This window comes from Ambystoma mexicanum, chromosome 10 (assembly GCF_040938575.1).
Source record: "Ambystoma mexicanum isolate Mex_15411 chromosome 10, UKY_AmexF1_1, whole genome shotgun sequence".
Taxonomy (NCBI): Eukaryota; Metazoa; Chordata; class Amphibia; order Caudata; family Ambystomatidae; genus Ambystoma; species Ambystoma mexicanum.
In genome coordinates, this window is record NC_090932.1 from 95,816,182 (window position 1) to 95,822,181 (window position 6,000).

Genomic DNA, 6,000 nt, shown 5'->3' on the forward strand with positions numbered 1-6,000 from the left:
ACTTCAGGGAATCATTGATGGGTTTTCGCCGAGACAAGACTTGCCTTGTGCGCCACATATTTAACCTTAATCGAAGGAAATAATTTCTATGTGCTGGAGAGGGTGCCTTGTGTAAATATGGCTCTGGATTGCTATGTTTTTTTAGTGCAAATATGTCTGCATCAAAATCACAACAGCTTGTGCATTTATCTCTGGTTTTAATCCAATCCATGGCAAAGAGCCTGGTTTTCACCTGCATCAGATTGTGAAGCAGAGTCAATAATGTTGCGTCTACCAAAGCTAGTGCTTGAATAGTCTGGGTGCGCCACTTGATAAGTGCGTCAGTAGATAAAAAGACAATCTGCCAAGATTCCCAATACAGTGCTGGTTTTAATTAAGCAATAGAACCCGAGCGTCGGGGGCATTACCATCCCAGGTAATGCCCCCGACGCAAGGGTTCTACTGCTATTAGTACCCCGGCCCGCAAAAATTGCGTGACCGGGGCACTAAAAGTTTTTTTTTCGTCCCGAAATGCTGCGGCATTTCGGCGCTGCAGCGTTTCGGGAGAAGAAAAAAAAGAAAATGGCCGCCGGCATGGAAAGGGAAAACGGAGTCCGTTTTCCCTTTCCTTGGCGGCTATCGGGAGCGGACACGCTGGGAACACAAGTGTTCCGCGCATCCGCTACCGAAAAAGGATAAAAAGAAGGAAGTGGGGTTGGGAGGGCGGGAGTGGGACAGGGAAAAAAAAAAAAAGTACCTGCGTCCAGGGAAGCCTCCAGCCGTGTGGAGGCGCGGAGCGGGGATGGCCCCGCTCTGAGTCTCCACACGGCTGGAGGCTTCCCTCATCCCCCGCCGGGGACGTAGGACCAAGAAGGTAAGTTGGGGGGGCAGGTGGGAGGGAGGGAAGGGATTTTAAAAAATAAAAGACTTACCCGAGTCCCCGGCGGGGGGCGAAGGCCGCCTCTCAGCCGCGGGGAGGCTCGGAGCTGAGATGGCCCCGCTTCGAGCCTCCTCATTGGCTGAGGGGCTGCCACGCCCCCCGCCAGTGATAAAGGCCGTGGAATCCCGACGGAGGGATTCCCGGCCGGGTAGGGAACTGGCATTCTGCTTCGCTCTCGCCGGGTTACTAATAGGTAATAGGCACTTTCTGAAAAGATCCACCACTTGCCATGTAGATCTCATGTGTAGTGAGATGAGGCCAATTTCATGACGTATCAGCGGAAGTGGAGTGCAGATGGGAAGTTTTTAAACTCTACGTCAATATATACCTTCCAAGGTTGCCCAAAACTTTTCTGTCAGCGTGGGTCTAGTTTCTGAAGCATACAACATAATAGGTGTTGCTTTTTGATAATAGTACGTCAAGGCTGGGGCAGCTGTAAATTTGCTGCATTTACCTTGGATTATTTTCGTTTGTTGTATGGCTGTTGTTACTTTATCTACCAGGATTTGCCTGTATAGTTGTGCACCACCATGACTCACTATTTGGACTCCCAAATAGGTATAAGTTTGAACTACTTGAAGTCTAGTTCCTCTGAGGTCCAAGAACCAGCTTCCTGGCAAAGCGTCCTTGAGTTCATTCCATAGCTCAAGGGAGGCTTGGAGGCGAGTCTGCAGGGCTTTGGCAGGGAGACAGAAGGGTCTTATGTGGGCACCAGCGCCTCCATAGTACACGCTCATGGTTAGATAGCATACATGACCGTACAGACTCTTTAAATCTAGCGCCGGACCTGAATGAACCTGCATAACCATCATGTATACCCATAGACACTCTCCCCTAACCACTGTTCCACCCCCCACTTGTACTATCCCATACTATGTCCCCACACTAGCCTCACATATTCTAGCCTTTAAAATAATCTCACACTATTACTCATGCATTTATGTGGTTTTTTTCTGTCATCATAAATAAAGATATCACACTTCATCGTCTCCATGGTCAAGCTGGAGTATTTATTTTCTAACATGCAGATTTATATCCTTGGGTAACACTGAGTAGGGGGAGGAGGTATCAGGCACAGTCGTTCCATTTCTCCTGTGGAACTGGATAGAATCGGTCTTTCTCCATGAGCTGCTCTCCTGCGCCTGCGTTAGTGCCGCCTCACGTTGCAGTCTGTCTCTTTGTGCTACTAAGCACATATAAACTAATCTTCCACATTCACCAGGCTATGCAGGAGAGGAAGACCACCACAGGATTAGATAGCAGGGTGGTAAATGGAAGCTGCAGACGAGCTGAGGGTGTATAGGGGGTATAATAGCGGCAGTAGAGAAGGAAGGTCCCGAGAGCAGCATGCATTGGGGTAAAGGGGAGCATCTCACCTGTCCTAATTTGCTGTACATACGGTCGTCAAACTCTCCAGAGCACCTTTTATATTGCGCATGCGCTTTCGAAGCAGCTTCCTTCGCCTGTAACCAAGGAGACGTACCACAGCTCCTTCTCCAATCAAGAGGCAAGCCGTGATAGCACGTGACAGCTCACAAACAAATCTAACTCAGAGAGAACCAATAGGGCCACAGAAATGTCCGACATCATTTAACGTTTATAAACGAAGCGGACATTTTTATCTGGAAGCTCTCCCAATAGAATTCAGACAGGTTCAACATAACGTCAGGCGGTAAATTCAAGTACACAAGAAAGTAACATTTAATAAAGGAACAACAAAAGTGAGTTTTTGTACAAACTTACCAAGGTAAATATCTATATATATTTTTGAAATAGGTTTTGAACATCATTAATTAAAATATCAAATATGAGAAACTTCTAAATATTCAAAAAAGAAAAGCAAAAGAGACAATAGTTAAGTAACACGGTGAATTCCGCTGCGTTTCATCCAGTATCTTCCTTTACGACCAAGGTAATAACCTCCATTTCTCCATTTGCAAACCTTGGCTATGATAGCTCCAGTTTAGAAAACAACCACAACTGCATGTAAAAAGAAAGCTAAAAACAAGCCCTAATTTACTTAACGAAATGACAACACTAACGAACGATGGAAGAGTTTTTAGGTTCCATCTGAACAACAGGGGACGTAATCGTTTTAAAAACAATACTGGTCTATCCAGATCCGCACTACGCCCCCCCCAAAGCGCTCGTATGGATATGCTAGAGAAATTAGATGGTCCTGTTTGCTCTTCACTTTTCGGGTAGTGGACCAACGCTGGCGGGAACATGCACTTCTCACCATGACTATATGAATACAAACTGTTATTAGTTTGGCTTTGGGAAAAAAATGCATGTCTATACAATTTAAAAACGGGCCTGGACAACTACCTCCTGAATGGAAGGGGCATATTTCAGGGCTGGCCTTATCCTTTGCAGCGGCCGGGGCAAAACAAAATGTGCACATATCCCCACCAGAGTTTTAAGTGGGCCAGGGCCGAGCCTAATCTTCCCTGGCAGCCACCTCTGCTACAGGACAAGGCTTTTTTGTTCTAAAGCCTGAAGCTAAGGCTTTTTTTCTAAAGCCTGAAGCTCTCATCGCGTGCAAGAGCTTCAGGCTTCATGGAAAAATGCCTTTAATCCACAATGGCACGGCACCTGCGAGGCATCCCTTCAAGCAAGAGATGCCTGTGAGCTGGCGCCACCATTATGTAAGAAAGGTGAGGCCGCTGGAAAGCCAAAAGCGCTCATTTCTGAAGTTTCAGGCTGTAGAAAAAAAGGCTTTGGCTTCCAGCGTCCCACCTTTTCAGCCTTAATGGTGATGCTGCCGGAGGGGCAGTGCGACCATTAAGGCTGAAAAGGCGAGGCACGGCCCCCTGCCAGACAAGCCTTTAGCAAATAAATGCAGAGATCAGCACCCTCTCCCATAGCTCTCAACTCACCCGCTCTTGGCGGGTGTCACCCGCCTTGCAAAGGGCTGACTCACCCGCCAAGCCTCCTGCACACCCATTCATTCCAATGGGCGTCTCACCCGCCAAAAACAAAATCGGGTGATTTCACCCGCCATTGCGAGACAAATGGTTGAGAGCTATGCCCTCTCCCCAAGGTGGATGTGGTGTGTGGAGAGGGTTCTGATCTTTACAAAAAGCTTCCTGGTGGGAGTGCCTGTAGCCTCTTAAACTGGGTCTCGTCAAGAGGGTGTGGATTAATTTTCCAGTGCCACTTAAGGCACTAATACCAACCCACCCATCTGCTAAGTTGCGACTAGCATCAGCACAGGAGCCTTTCACTTAGATGGGGTTTCGCCAGCCCCTGGCTTGGGAGGGTTTAAGCAGTGGAGTAACTTTGCTGAAAATGTTGGGGGGGACATGACAACTGAAGGAAATGGGCGGGGTGGAGGATCAGCGGATGGTGGCTCTGAGAGATTACACTAAACTGCTACACCACAAGAGTCCCTTGCCGATGCTCTGTTATAACTTTCATAAGACTGGTGGCGTATCTTTACAATTCAGTTCTAAAGACACACCAGTCTTCTGAAACTTATAACGCCAGAGTGGGTTTTTAGAATTCACTGTATTGATGTACCTCAAACCCAGACCTTGAAGGCCGAGAACTGAGTTGCTGACAGATAATGATGCCTGTACAAAATCTCATGACAGCCACTGACACAGTAAGAAAGGGCTAGAATGGCTACCCCAAAATGCCCAGTCTAACCAATTAATAATACATGCCATGCTTGCTTTAGCAAGATGCCCAGAATAAAGTAATGTCAAAGTAAGGGCTAGAATGGCTGCCCTAAAAAGGACAATCCAGCCATGTAATATTTCATATTTGCCTTCTCGATGTCCATAAACAAATACCATGCCTGCCAAGCGCCTCTCGCGCACACATATACATACATAAACACACAAAATTCATACCCATTCACCGTGGACGGCATCAGGGCCTTTCAACTTTTCAAATGAAAGAGGCATTGGGCCTCAGAGGTGCCCCCCAGCACATGCCCCAATGTTGCCAGTCAGAAGTCTTGTAACACTGCAATATATCAATTTTTCTCTATTTTCGTTCTGGGGCTTAAAATGTACACTTTGCGGCGCTCGCATTACAAGCTGCGTTTTCTCTTACCACGGCATACACAAAAGTGTTATCACCTCATTGCATTCTAACACTGGTTCCTCCACATCAACCGCTTGCTGACAAAGAAGGTTTTAGAGCTCTTCAGTGGGTATTCAGAGTTTAAGCTCCCTGCTGGCTAGCCGCCTCGTGATAACTGGCGGCTATTAACCTTATCTTTTTCGCCATTGCAATGTATGCACCCCACGGATGCCTCAGACTGTTTTCACTCTAATCAGTGGGCCCCCAACCATCATGTTGAAAATGGGCCCCCACACATCTTCAGCCGGACCTGCCACTCACCCAGTGACACATTACATCCACAAACTTCATTCCACTCAGAACATACAAACAATGCATTATTTATCATTCAGACACAAAAGTCAACACACATATGCTTGCATACAGTCACTCACACATACATGCACCCAGCACCTCCATTGACGTGCACTGTGTGCACACACAATGAATCTGTACATACACAATAACACATGCAAACAGTGTTGCAACGGTCATTGGGCATACCAGGCTTTATCCCCCCACCCCTGAAATTCTGGGCTATGTTGACAGGACCTGGTTGAACTACAAAGCCATGGCACGACAGGACCTGACAATAAATAGTGCTTGGGGTGGTTGCACTTTTAACAAAGGACTGGCAATTAGTAATAATTTAACACATTTCATTGCTAGCACCTGAATTTGTATGCATACATATTTAGGCAATTGAAATCATGATGGGTGATTTGGTACTTGCACATCAATGGAGTGAGCAGGGAATGAGAGACAGAAGATAGCTCATTCTCACAGCAGTTATTAAGTGTGTGTTCTGACACAGAGAGTCAACAGCTTTTAACATTTAATTTAAGCTCACTAGAATAGTGTCATTAGAATATGTTAACAGATAGATGCATGCACCCACAAAGTTCGCCCCACATCCTGGCGACTCCCGCAGTCTCTAAAAGTTGCATGACGTTTTTTTACAGACGTCAGGGGGCAAATGCAACTAATAATAATGATTTGTTATTTTTATA

At 46.5% G+C, this 6,000-nt stretch overlaps 1 protein-coding gene across 7 annotated transcripts in view; it reads right to left on the reverse strand.

The window, feature by feature from the left end:
- The window catches only part of ARMC9 (armadillo repeat containing 9), a 1,454,284-nt gene extending 1,451,884 nt beyond the window's left edge, over nucleotides 1-2,400 (reverse strand). For 3 of the 7 annotated variants that reach the window (XM_069617564.1, XM_069617560.1, XM_069617562.1), the window contains exon 1: nucleotides 2,296-2,383. The gene's annotated coding sequence lies outside the window, so the exon portion shown is untranslated. Of the gene's footprint in view, nucleotides 1-2,295 lie in introns of all 7 variants that reach the window. The other 4 variants (XM_069617566.1, XM_069617563.1, XM_069617565.1 and 1 more) reach the window with 3 other exon arrangements.
- Between the last annotated feature and the right edge of the window lie 3,600 nt (nucleotides 2,401-6,000).